The following is a 14,230-nucleotide window of genomic DNA, read 5'->3' as shown; positions in this document are numbered from 1 at the left end:
CAGAGATGATAGCAAGGAAAGAGATATCTTGATTGAGGAAGCCATTATAGAGTAGCAAAAACCTTCCTCTCAAGCAGCGGTTCTCAGCCTCCCTAATGCTGAGACCCTTTAATACAGTTCCTCACACTGTGGTCACCCCCATCATATTTTCATTGCTACTTCATAACTGCAATTTTGCTCTTGTTGTGAATCACAATGTAAATATCTGGTGTTTCTAATGGTCTTAGGTGACCCCTGTAAAAGTGTCATTCGACCCTCCCCCAAATGGGCGAGAATCACAGACTGAGGACAGCTGCTCGAGAGGCTCAAACATCACCATATCTGTGGAGATACTGCCCTGTGTGCCACACCCACAGGCTCTTCTTTTGGTCGAGCCACAGCACCCTGAGAAGGAAAAAGTGTAACTAACTGAACAAAGACAGGATACACAGTGTAACTAACTGAACAAAGACAGGATACACACAACGAGAGCCTTATTGAGATGATGAGACAACCAGAAGTGTGCAGCAGACAGAGGGCCACAATAGTGTGAAATTCTACTAGGGCAGCACCGACAAAACTGGCGCTTGGGGGATCGCCGGAGTTCCTTACTTAGACCCTGCGTTTGCTTTCAGGAGGAACTCCTATGTTCACATTGGGTTCTTAATTCTAGAAAGTGTTTTGGGATCTTCTTTGGGCACTGAAATCTTTGGGCTCTGTCCAGTCCCTACAACTGTCTTCTTACTCGTATTGTTGCATAAAGGAGCCGCGGGCTGTGTTCCCGCTGGGATCCCGGCTCCCCAGCTAGCTTTACCCGAAACAATTACACAGAAACTGTGTTCATTTAAACACTGCCTGGCCCATTGTCTCCAACCCCTTATTGGCTAACTCTCACATATTAATTAACCTATTTCTATTAATGTGTGCAGCACTATGAGGTGATGGCTTACCGGGAAGATTTTAACCTATGTCCATCTTGGGCTGGAGCTTCATACGTCTGCCTGCCTCTGCTTTCTTTCTCCCACAATTCTGTTCTGTCTACTCTGCCTATCTAAGCTGCTGTCCTATCAAAAACCAAGACAGTTTCTTATTAACAAAAGAAAGTAACACATAGACAGATGACCCTCCTACATCACTCATATAAAGCCTGGCATTAAAAAAAAAAGATATCTAATCGTGGGTTTGGGATCAGAGATACAATTTCTTCACATTAGTCAGCTTCCCTTTGCTACCTAATAAGCAGCCCCCAGTCTCAATGGTTTACAACAAGAAAGGTTCATTTTCTGTTCACACTTAATATCGCTTGAGGGTTGACAGCAGTTTCTTTTGTGGTTTCTCTGCTCTGGGGTCTGGCCGAAAGGTTAACTCCCACTCCTGAGCTGACTTAGCAGAGCCATGGAGTGGCTGCTGAAGTGTACGGAAGACGGGATGGCATTCCTTCTCAAACCTCACTGTGCAAAATCTCTGTTGTACATCATAGTGATAAAGCCATGGGCAGATGTGGATAAGCTTTTAGCAGGGGGTGAGATAACATCTCTTCTTGGCAACACGGAGCCCTCAGAAACTCAGTGAGATTTGATCTATTTGCTTGCAGACTGGTCCACATGGAAACAAACCCAAGTTCTTTCCTAGACACAGCTCTCCAGACCAGAGGTTTTGTCACTTTCTTTCCAATGTCCTGCTCAGTTTGAGATCCACTAAGGCCACCAGCTGAGGTGAGAGGGTCGTGTCCATGTGTGTGTCTTTGCTGTAGGCCTGAGTCACTTTATTTGCCTGGAAGCTGATCCTGGACACTCAAGGACTGCTTCAATCTTTGGTTTTCTTTTCTTTTATTTAGGATCCAGATGCATTCCTCAGTACTGGCAAGCCCCGCCTCTCTGGACTATTTCCAGTGTCTTCCCCCCTCCTTTTTTTTTTTTTTTTTTTTTTGCCTAAGCAGACTGCCTTTGCCTGAACTCATCACTTTCTTGCAATGCCTTGCTAAATGAAGTCAACAAGCAATTGAAAGCAATTGGGATTCTGTTTTTTTCCAGTCTCCCTTCCCCTGTCCTTCCACAGAAAGAGCTACAGATTCACCTGTCTGCACTGTTGCAAACTGTGATTTTGTTATATTTTGTATCCATTATCCCATCTTTAAATTTCTTCTCAATGTTTACCATCCATCCATGTTCCTCTAATATCATGCCTGTTAGTTCTGTTCTGTTGCTGATTTGTATCACATTCTCATTTACTGTGTGTGTGTGTGTGTGTGTGTGTGTGTGTGTGTGTGTGTTTGGGTAGAATGATACTACATACTACAACAAATGATCCTTTTTAAAAAATTAAGTATTAACTTGGTGATATTGGAATTCATTTCTCATGTGAGTACCTGACTAAAGTAGGCTTATTGTTTCTTGGAGAAATGCAGAAGCCTTTCAATCAGTGACCCCATCATAATCCAGGATAAAGTTTTGCTAACACAGTCTGTAGGCCAAGTTTGACCTGATGACTATTCCTGAAAATAAAATCTCACTGAAACGAAGTCTTGTCCATTTATTTCTGTGTGGTCTGGGCTTGCAATAAAATGGTAGTGTTGTGGAAATTTTCTTCAGTTTTTGCTACTTCAGTGAGCAGACTCCAGATGCACACACTCAGAGAGCAGTGGGAAGGTTTCAGCCCAAAGCTAATCACTCGCATAGGCCTAGGTAGAGCATCCCTGAGGAGATGGGCCCTCATGCTTTGTCTTCCTAGTTCATTCTACATGACATTGCTTCTCCTCTCCTCTCATGAGCAGATACAAATACATTTTCCTTATCCTATATCTTGACTCAGAATTGGTTTGAACTAGAAGTCACTTGTTCCTTCTGAGATCTGACAAGGTGGCATCATCGGTCCCATTAGTGCCTGCTCACTAAATCACCTTACTGCCGCAAGGTAAGGAGGGAGCTATTATGAGAGCCAACACCAGAACCTCTCGTTAAGCGGTGCAGACACGTCAACTGTGAGCTGCACAAACTAAAGAGGGAGAACCATCTCGTGGGAACTCCTTTCCCTGGCTCCACAGCTCCTCTGAAAATTCTGTCCAATAGCAGGAATTTAAAAAAATGGTTACGCTTAATTGCCGACTCAACTGGCTTTAGACTTATTCATGCAACACACTTCTGGACATCATGTGTGTAAACCAAGTTTCTGTCCCACCAACTACCCCCAAATAAACACATTAAAACTTGATGTTACTGATAAATGATTGGCTCAAGTTTGTTACTAGCTGACTCTGACTCTTGAATCAACTCATAATTCCTACCCATGTTTAACTGTGTGGCTTGGGGTCCTTTCCCAATACAGGATTCACATCTTGCTTCTCTGCGTTTGCAGGAGGCTCTATGACTCTACCCCTCCTCTTCCCAGAATTCTCAGTTTGGTCGTCCCACCTACATTTTCTGCCTGGCTACTAGCCAATCAGCGTTTTATTAAACCAATTCAGAGGGATAAATCTTTATAATGTGCAAGAGGATTATTCCACAGCAATGTGTGGTGGTGTGCGTGAGTGCATGCATGTGTGTGTGTGTGTGTGTGTGTGTGTGTGTGTTATGCATGTGTATGGGTACATTTGTTTTATGGCAATAACTAATACAACAGGAATAGTGTAACAAACAACAAACCTATCATAATCTATAAAGCCTAAATTATTTGTCTGGCTTTTACAGAAAAACCTTACAGTCACTAACTATTAACTATAAGTCTGCATGGGAGAACAGAGAGACAGACAGTGGAGGAGGACCAGAGCGCTGAACTCAAAGAGCCCCACAGGCTAATCCCATTATCCTCATGACTCAGCAGCAATGTGGAGTAAGCAACCATGATGCTGTTTCCCAAGACACCTTCTTCTGCAAAGGGATTAAGATTTTTATGGGACAGTTGGTCATCTCCAGTGCAATGCCCCTTGCGTGGATTTATTTCCTAAAAAGGCTATTCAGGTTTAGAACTTGCCTGAATTATAGAACCTAACAAGCCACTTGACAATTTTGCCTCTAGAATCAGAAAGGCCCAAGTTTGACAGTGAAGCTCACTAAAGGGTATCACTGTGTTCTTTCTTCCGGGAAGTAGAAATTCTTGCTAGAGATGCAAATATTTGCCTCCTAATCTGTAGTCTAGAAGTCACAAAATTCCCACCTGCAGGCTACAGTTCCTTCCAACTCAGCAAGACTTTCTCAGCATTCTTTTCTCTTCTCATCGTTACTGTGTGCCTTCGACTGTATAAGGCAGTAGAGGCGGAGCGTGGGGCAAGCCCCGCTGATGAGGTGTTTTCGGTCTGAAGGGAAAGCAGATGTGGTTCCAGGGCTCTGCCTAACACCAGTTGTGTGTCCTCGGAGGCCAGAAGAGTGTGTTGTATGCCCTGGAACTGGAGTTATAGACAAGACCCACTACGTGGTTGCTGGAAATTAAACCAGGTCCTCTGAAAGAGCAGCTCTTAACTACTGAGCCATCTCTCCAGACCCCTGATTTTTGGTGCTGCTTGGGGGTTTTGTTTGCTTAATTAAAAATTATTGTAAATTGATATTTTAGTCTAGAAAATTTTTAAATACCCCAAATCTTTTTAAAATTTCATTCATCTTCTTCCCTTTACTAGGCTCTAAATCAAAATTTTAAAAATGAATGAGCAGAGCTTTAGACAGACCTAGGAATGTTCTACAGAGTCTCTGATTTAGGCTAAGGTAATATACTTTATGGTATATTTTTAAAAAATTACTAATAAACTTTAAAAAGATGTAACATTCTAGCTTATCAAGATTATGACCTGCTCATAGATTAATTAATGCCTTGCAATTCTAACACCTAAGAATGTGTTTATACCTATGACCTCGTTTGTACCAAATGTCACTGCGGCAGTTTCATCATTTTGAGGGAAACATGGTGGAGGAACTGGTCACGACAAGGCGTGCAACGACACTGGCAAGCAGAAGTGAAGACGTAGAAAGTGGCCTACTACTATCACATCTCGTGTTTCTTCTCCGAGTTGCCATGTTGCTTAGGCTCCAAGTAGTAGTAACTGATTAGCAGTCAATATAAAGTATTCGTTGCTTTAACAGTCAGATTAAATAACTCCATTCAGACCTTTTAAATTGTGTAATGTTCAACTTAAAACAATTCATAGGTAGAGCATCATGGAATTATTTTAGGGTCATTATTCACTTAGTCTTGATTTTATTGGAAAACTGATTCTTGAACTAGGAAACAAACTGCTGAAACGAACACACTACTTTTGTTGTTGTAAAAGTCAAGCTACACTAATGGATGATATGTAGACCCTGACAAAAGGCTGTATCCTTACGTATTAAACCCTACGTCAGCAAGAGAGTCCCTGTAAAACAATATCATGCATTACATTTAATTAATGCTGTTAATTTGAATTTTAATGGTTTTGCCTTTCTGCTGGTGTTTAATTTGTAAATTGCTTTGGCCTTGTAGTCTGATAAGAACTGTGAACACATATTTCTTTTTAATTCACAGGAAAAAAATGTGCTTGTTCGTCTTGTATTATGATGGAGTGGGGCAATAGAACACACAGAAACGGGGCCCACTGTGAGATGGTCCTTCCCTTTAGAGGAAGAATCCACATTATTCAAGTTAAAAATAGCTCCTCCAGCAAGCATCACTCTGAAGAGTTTAACAGTTCCAGTCTTTGAAAGAAAAAGGCCTCTGAGTGAAACCTTGATGTGCAAAACAAGGAGTGGATAAGGAGAGCATTGTCCTGGATACCTAGTGATACACTGTGGACACATAATGCTGCATTGAAAGAAATCACCATTAACTGGTCTCCTCCGTTTGCTCAATGATTTAAGGTTATCCAATGTGTGACCATAGAAGGCTTTACTTGATTAAAAAAATATATTGAGAACTTTTTCTAGGGTTAAGGAAATGCCTCAGTGGTCAAGTGCTTGCCATATAAAAAGACAGGAGTAGAAATCTCCAGAACCCATAGAAATGCCTGGTGGTGTGCGATGGTTCATCTGTAACTTCATCCTTGGATGGCAGACACGGGCATCCCTGGAACAAGCAGACTACTGCAGCCAGTGGTATCTGCAGGCTCTGTGTTTGATTAAGCGACTCTGCCTCAGAAGAAAAAAATGGAGGAGCTATCGAGAAAGACTCCGGACATCAACTTTCATGCTCCCACAAGCACACTGCACACATGCACACCAACACCACACACACACACGCACATGCACACTCACACTTACATGCACATCACCCACCCAAACACACAAAAGGAGAAAAAAGTAACCTTTTCTAGTTCAAGATGTTAAAAAGCTATATGCCCCAAGCTCTAGGGTTCTTATCTTAGTCACTGTTCTGTGGCTGTGAAGGGACACCATGCCCACGGCAACTTATAAAAGAAATCATTTAATTGGGAACTTGCTTATATTTTCAGAGGGTGAGCTCGTGACCATCGTGACAAGAAGCACAGACACAGGCAGATGCACAAGCAGTAGCTGGGAGCTCACATCTGATTCCCAAGATGGAGGCAGAGAGTAAGATTGGGCCTAAAATGAAGCCACTCCCAGGGACATGCCTCCTCCCACAAAGTCGTGTCTCCTAAGGCTTCCTAAACAATTTGCCAGCTGGGAATCAAACGTTCAAACAGTGGAGCCAATGGGGGCCACTGTCATTCAAACTACCACACTATAGCACACTGATGTCCTGATCTTCAGACTCCAACCTCTGGGCTCTGGGTTCATTAGCTCATTTCAGAGCATACAGAGACTTGTAAATTAGTAATCACACACTAGACTTTCTTTTTATAATTGGGACTGGGTGTTCAGTAATAGAAATAAAACAAAGTAGAACTAGGAGATAAAGCAGGATACACAAATTCTATAATCAAATTTCCCTATTTAACACAAACAAATGTACTTTAATTTACCCATAATTTCATGTAGAGTTGTTAAAGGATGAGCCCTCTGCTTGAGTATAAATTACACTCAGTTTCAAGTTGTTTCAAGTGGAGGTTCTCGTGGTGTTTCCCATTGAGCTACATGCAGAGTCCTGTCCACTTTCTGCAGTGTCTGTGCTCAATCTTTCTCCTCCTTTGCAATAGTGTCACCTCCACCTAGCTCAGCAGTTTTTAGTAGCTTGGTTTTATTAGTAATTTCTAAACCATTTCATCTTTTTCATAAAGCGGCTCATTTTTCTTCTATATTTTATTGGTTTCTGTAATATTTGGAGTATGTAATTGTGTTAACAAGGACTCTTGTATCAGAGTCTGGGAGACACCCTACCTGGTTCTTGTTAAGCAAATAATTCCACTGATCTGATGCATCTGAGGGCATCATGAAGCGCTAAGGCTCTTTAGGCAGTAAGCGTCACCAACAACTATCAGCATGTTTTACAGAAGGAACAGCGTGTTTGTTCTTCGGCAACATGGTTAAATGAATGTTGGCTAAAAGATAAATAGATGCTGGGGTGGTAGTGACACTCACCTTTAACCCCAGCACTCGGGAGGCAGAGAAGCAGGTGGATCTCTGTGAGTTCAAGCCCAGCCTGGTCTACAAAAGGAGATCTAGGACAGGCAGGGCTGTACAGAGAAACCCTGTCTTGAAAAACAAACAAACAAAAGAAGATAGATAAATGAATTTCTACTGCACAAAGTAATGAGTGCAAAACCAATGAAAAATGTCATAAAGCCATAAAAAAGAAGTGGCAGTGGCGGCTGGAAAGATGGCTCAGTAGTCAAGAAGGCATATTGGTCTTACAAGAGTTTGGTTTGCAGCACCCACGTTGGGTGGCCAACCTTCTCTAACAGCTTCAGGGAATCTGATGCACTCATTGTGTGTATGCCCACATACAGCCACACGTGTGTGCACATAATTAAAACCACATGTTTGAAAAAAGACCAGTGATTGTGTATATTCTAGATCTTCTCAAATATATATTACACAATTATAGATAAAATATTTACTAATAAAATATTAGCAGGCTATTTCAACACAAAAAGCTGGTATGGATTTATAATTTAGATTTGAGGAATAACTAATAATGCTCTTGTAATATTGTAATGACGTTTCTAACGACAGTACCTGTTGCGTCAGTTCTTGTCTTTCATTACTTGAGACCCATATTTTAAAGGGTTAGCGTTCTCAGCAGAAGGTACTTTTACTGTTATCTTTATTTATTTGTTTGTTTTTCTAAACAGGTATGTGCAGGTCCTTGAACTCCCAATATTGAGGCAAAATGCGTCAGATGGGGGAATACAAATTAAATAATCCCACACTAGCTCCGAATAAGGTATACTAAAATTTTCTTTATTAAAAGGGAAACTTGTGGATCACAATAAGGAAACAGGAGGAACGAGATGCAACATCCAGGTGTGGCGAACAGGAAGAGGCTGAGAGGGAGATCCTGCTGGCCTTTTGGTACTCAAAGCCATGCACCACCTGATCCAGCCTCTCAAAGGCCAATGACTGAAGGAGGTTCCCCATCTTATTTTGTCTAAATAAGAGAGTTCCAACCCAATAAAAACAGATATCAAGTATAAAAATTAGAATTACAACCAGTATAAACAATATTAAGCAAGGAACATATGCTAAATGTTTCAAAAGTTATTCTAGCCTAAAGAGTCTAAGTCTTGTATTAGAAATGGCTTGGCTAAGTCATAAGAGGAAGGTAACTACGACTATCTAATCTTCAACCCCATTGAAGGCCTGAGAAGGGAGATAATATTACTTGACTAGGCAGGAAGTGCAATCAAGTAGCTTCCAAAATATGTAGTAGATGATGGAGACAACTGGATACCTGGGTAATCACCCAAAGTCTCATTTGCAATGTTGAAGCAACCAACTTTAGCTAAGGCCTAGAGTAACTGTTTCAGAGGCAGGAAAAAAATTTCAAAACCATCTTACCCTGTCTTGGAAAGTTTGGCAGTCTTTTTTTTTTTCTTGTATCCTACATGTCCTACTGGACATGTCCAGTCCAGACACTGTGAATTTTTTCAGTGGTTGAGGCATGGGCAGTTCTTTGCCCAAAGGCCAGTTTTGCCAAGAAGATAATAAGCTCCAAGTAGAGTGTCTTCATTGCTCATCATTCTCTCAGGAATAGATTGATTCTGCCAGAAGCAATTGTGTCTCATGTCAACAGAACCCTAAATTATTTAAGTGTCATGTTCTACAGATCTTTGAAGTAGTTGAAGATTACATATCTATGCAAAATGCAATCTCTATGTATCTAAAGAATCTGATGAGTTTAACTATAAGTATGACAAACATGGATGACTATTGACCTATAATACTTAATATCTGTATAATTTAAAGACTAAGACTTTATATTAGAATATCAAACAATCTTTAAACAACCTTGCAGCAAATAAGGATAATGATCTCAAAATGTAAACAAAGTAGAAGTATCTTGATCAAAGGTAGAAATGTTTAATGCAATATGGTCAATATATACTAAAATTGTATCAATATATGAAATGTCTTAAACAGAGGTAGAAACAAGCATGCATACAATCTGACAAAATAAGTTTGCATAGGTGTAGAAATATTATAAGCAGAAATAGGAGCATATTTAATATCACAAATACAAGTGGAATTTGTATCAATATATAAGAATCTATATCAATGTAAATTATCTATAAATAATATCTCACAATTATTCACTCTATTATTCACTATTATTATTAGTGTGAGTAAGATTACACTAATCTGCTTATTATCCTATTCAATTTCCCTTTTTTAAAGAGATCTCTGAGGCTATATGATTTCTACCCCAACCCCCAACCATATCCCAGTAAAAATCAACCCTTAAATGGTGTCCCTAACCCCAAGGACAGACTTTGTTGGGAGAATGGCTGTCATCTTCTAAAATTCCTCCAGCTGTCATAGGGGTTACATTTTTTTTATGGGATCCTGTAAAACTAAAATGATGGTTAAGTTTTAAGATTACTGTCTGGTATAATAGCAAACAGTCTCTGAGTAGTTGATATGGTTTTTCTGAAGTTCTTATTTGGAGTTCTGCTGTGGGACAATGATCTTATACTCTGTAAGGTTTGTCAGTTGTACTGGTTTAATAAAATGCTGATTGGCCAGTAGCCAGGCAGGAAGTGTAGGTAGGGTGGCCAGGACAGGAGAATTCTAGAAAGAGGGAAGGCTCAGTCTGTAGTCATCACCCAGATGCAGAGGAAGCAGGATGAGAATGTCTCACTGACAAAAGGTACCAAGCCATGTGGCTGACACAGACAAGAATTATGGGTTAATGTAGAATGTAAGAGTTAATAAGAAGCCTAGCTAATAAGCCAATCAGTTTATGATTAATGTAGACTTCTGTGTGTTTCTTCGGGTCTGAATGGCTGAGGGACTGAGCAGGATAGAAAACCTCTGTCAACAGAGTTCTGGCCAGAGCATTGTAAGAAGGTGGACCATTTCAGCTAAACAAGTTGGAACCATCTTAAGCAGCTGGTACCAAAACTGGTCTGATAGTAGTGTCATCAGCATCATGATGTCATATCAACCAGGTGGAGTCATTGTTGTGGGGCCCAATCTTCTTCCTGGAAACTTCAAAGATCAGTGCAGGAAAATCTATTGTTCACTGTGGAAAACTAAAACATTTACATAGACATATATTCAACAAAAGATATGATATAGACAAAATAAGTTTGGAAAAAGGCAAAATTTTTCCTAAAATCTTTCTTTTTTCTGTTCCATACCAGATGGCTTTTGATGTTAGACAGAAACTCTGAATTTTTCTTTTAATAATATGTTTGGATTTAGACATGGATAGCCATTGTCTAACTTCAATGCCAGGTCTGAGTTTATAATTCTACTGGAAAGTATATATACACACACACACACACACACACACACACACACACATATATATATATATACATATATATATATATATATATATATATATATATATATATATATATATATATATATATAAAGGGAGTGTAATTTTACCTTGCAGATGACTTGTCCTCATAAGTCATATTCCTCTTTATTTGGTAGTTTCTGGATAGTTATCTTTTTTTCTTTAGGCATCCAAATGTGCAGGGTATCTTGACTTTTTGAAGTATTTTCCTGCAAAGACAAGAACAGAATCATGTCCCAACCCTTATGAGGTTTCTTACCACCTGTATAATTGTCACCTCTGTAGATGAGCTGTCGTTTCTCTTCTTCGAGAGGTTTCTCCTTTTCAAATCAAATCTTTACTCATTTTGATGGCATCCATAGCTTTTCGTCTCCTGTGGAAACAAGAGAAAAACCCCTTTCCCAACATAGCACATCTCCTAGTTTCCATTCTGAGGTCAACAATCCTTGAAACACACTGGCTGATTTAATTTAGAAGTCTTTTCTATTATCCAATGTCTCTCTGCTGCTATTGTTCCTTTATCATTAGCATTATGAAAATTCAAGGTTAATAAAGTATCATATAATCTATTTTGGGGGTATTTTTCATCCTTCTCTGTTTGTTTAATATATCCTTTATAGGTAAATTTGATCTTTCTATAACTGCCTGACCTGTAGAATTGTGTGGTATACCTGTAATATGTGTTATATTAAAATGAACAAAAAACCTGTTTTATTTTCTTAGAGACACATACTGGAACATCAACTGTCTTTATTTGTGCAGTTATACCCATGATGGCCATAACTAATAAATGTGTGATTACAAAACCACCTATTCTGAGCTCAAGGTAGTTGCCCGTTGAAAACCTGAATAAGTGTCAATGGTATGGTGTACATATGTTAATGTTTTGAATTCTGTAAAGTAGAAAACATCCATCTGCCAAGTTTCATTCCTTTGAGTACCCTTTGGGTTATTCCTTGCACGTAGCGGTGTTTGGTTATAGAAAGAGCAAGTAGGACAGCTTTATAAAAAAAAATCTCCTTAGATTGTTGCCATGTAATAGAAAACTTTTTTTTAAACCTTTGCTATTAACATGATGTTTTTATGAAATTCTGAGGCTAGTCTCAGATTCACAATCCCCTTGCCTTGCCTTTCCAAGTATTGGGATTACAAGATATGATGCCTTTGAAGTTTTCTAGGATAGTTTTGAGGTCTCACAGAGAGGGTAAATTCTAGGTTGGAATACACAGGACTCCTGCAAACAGCTTCCCCTGCTCAGGCATACAAAAATATCATCCTTCCACTCACCATCCTTGGTTTGCAACCAGCCTTTTCGTCACTGTGATCTCTCCTTCTCCCATCAGTGTAAAGTGCCATCCCCTTTCCCAGAATGCCCAGAAGATGAGGATGTTTAAGGACATCCTAACTGGGACCACACACTGTCCTGTCTGTGAGGTGTCTCAAAACATACTACAAGTCTCTTCAGAGCAAAGTATGTTGTCTGTGTCTTCTTTCTGTTCATGATGTCTCCATCCACAAGTACAGATAATTGTTCCTTGAATTGAACTGAGGCAACCAGCAGATCAGAAGCTCCCCCCAGAGGTACAGGCATATCTAACCCACTGCCTAGACTTTCCTGAGTAATAATAGTGTTATGCTCCAGTAGATGCCCTAAAAGATAGGCATAATAGTATGGCCCTTTACCCTATTACCCCAACCCACCAGTTCTATCTGAAGGCTCCTTAATTAGTTACTTCTCTCATCATTGGGTCAAATCAGCTAACCAAAGCATCCAATGAGGAGAAGGATGTACTAAAGTTGTAATGGACAGTTTGGCAGTGAGGAGTCATGACTGATGAACTTCAGCAATGTGGCAGGAATATATGTATATATGTATATTATAATTGTGTATTTATGTGTATAATTATACGTATATACATATACTGAGTAAATGGGGATAGATCATGATGCTAGAAAAAGCACTATTGGGGGCAGGAAATTTTATGGAGATGGGATACATGTGGCGTGAAAGGAGAAGAAAGATATAAAGAGGATGAAAGAGACTAATAGGCAGGGGACAAAGAGATGAGGGAGGGAATGGGAAGAGAGGATGAACAAGAACAAACTACACAGGGAAATGTCACATAAAACAGTACTCATACTTTAATTCAAAAAATTAAAAACAAAAAAAATCAAAAACAAGCAGAACCCTCAACCTTAATAAGACATACATTCCCACAACTCCTTTCCTCTGGCTGAGCTTCCCCTCCTCATGGCTCTGCTACCTCCCCACACAACACCACCAGCTGAAGGTCAAGTGTTTACACATGAGCCTGCAGAGATAGTTCACATTCAATCCCTGACAGAATCCCAGGGGAGTCGGTCAAACTGAAGACAGATAAACACAGACAAGCAAACAAATCAGCCCAGCTGCTTACTCTATCCACCATCCCAAGTTAAGCACCGGAAAAGCATTGGCAGGAGCTCTACTGTGTAAGCAAATGTAAGGAAGGCCACGTTTTCTTATTCAGTTAGAAAAATGCCTGACACACACACACAAATCCTCCCATAAAAATGATTTGCTATTTGCTGTCATTGTCACCACCACAAATATAAACAAGGGCTGAGATGGTTATTCATTTCTCCATCAATGGCGAGAGCAGTCACAAGAGGATCTAGGATTCACAGGAACAAAGGATCTAAATAAAAATTTCAAATTGAGAAATTCTCTTTAGAAATCCTTTCTCCATCTGTTTCACTTACTCGGTAAAAGGAGAAGGATTTCCCTCTCGGTTCTTCCATCACTTCCTGTTTTCCCTGTCAGCCGCAGTTTTCTTCTGAGAACGCTGTAACATAGGGTGGTGTGTGTGAGGCGCACACAGGATGTAATGGGACCTTCAGAGAGAAAAGGTCCTTTTTTCCTCTTCTCGCTGTTGCTCTGTGACATCATCTCTAATCGTAGAACCATTTCTGTGAACGGTCAGCTTGTCATTGCTTGCGTGCTCTAACTCAAAAGGATCCAGGTGAGCCACTACGAGAGGAACAAACACACACTTTATTTATTCCGATTTTCCTTATTTGGGGTTTCATAGAACAGTATATGAATTTTATTTCCTACGACAGGACAAAGCTTGTAACTCTAGTGTCTCAACCGGGGTATCTCTGGAGAAAGCTTTCTAATTAGCCTTTGGAGCAACTGAGGCACGAATCCTGTGGGAATGAGGTGACATTTTTTAAGGGAGAAACCGATGAAGTAGAATAAGAGGGTACTGCCCTCACAATCAAGTACTGATGGGAGGGGTCTTTCCTGATTGGGAAGACTTATCAGCAACTTAGCAAGCTAACAGGCGTGGCATGCAGGTGAGCGAACACAGTGCACAGACAAGCCGTGTTGAAGAAGCTGCCTCTTTAACCTTGACAGGAG

General features: G+C 40.1%; 1 long non-coding RNA gene across 1 annotated transcript; it reads right to left on the bottom strand.

Annotated features, from left to right (window-relative positions):
* Positions 1-10,183: 10,183 nt before the first annotated feature.
* On the bottom strand, positions 10,184-13,791 carry LOC146889839 (uncharacterized). Its single transcript, XR_014999667.2, has 3 exons — positions 13,570-13,791; positions 10,917-11,036; positions 10,184-10,508 (listed from the first exon to the last, which is right to left on the bottom strand). It is a non-coding gene; the product is annotated as an uncharacterized LOC146889839 (long non-coding RNA).
* Positions 13,792-14,230: the final 439 nt, after the last annotated feature.

This window comes from Myodes glareolus, chromosome 26 (assembly GCF_982192425.1).
Source record: "Myodes glareolus chromosome 26, mMyoGla1.1, whole genome shotgun sequence".
Classification (NCBI taxonomy): domain Eukaryota; kingdom Metazoa; phylum Chordata; class Mammalia; order Rodentia; family Cricetidae; genus Myodes; species Myodes glareolus.
The sequence above is the reverse complement of the archived record's forward strand: the minus strand, read 5'-3'. Positions and strand labels throughout refer to the sequence as shown.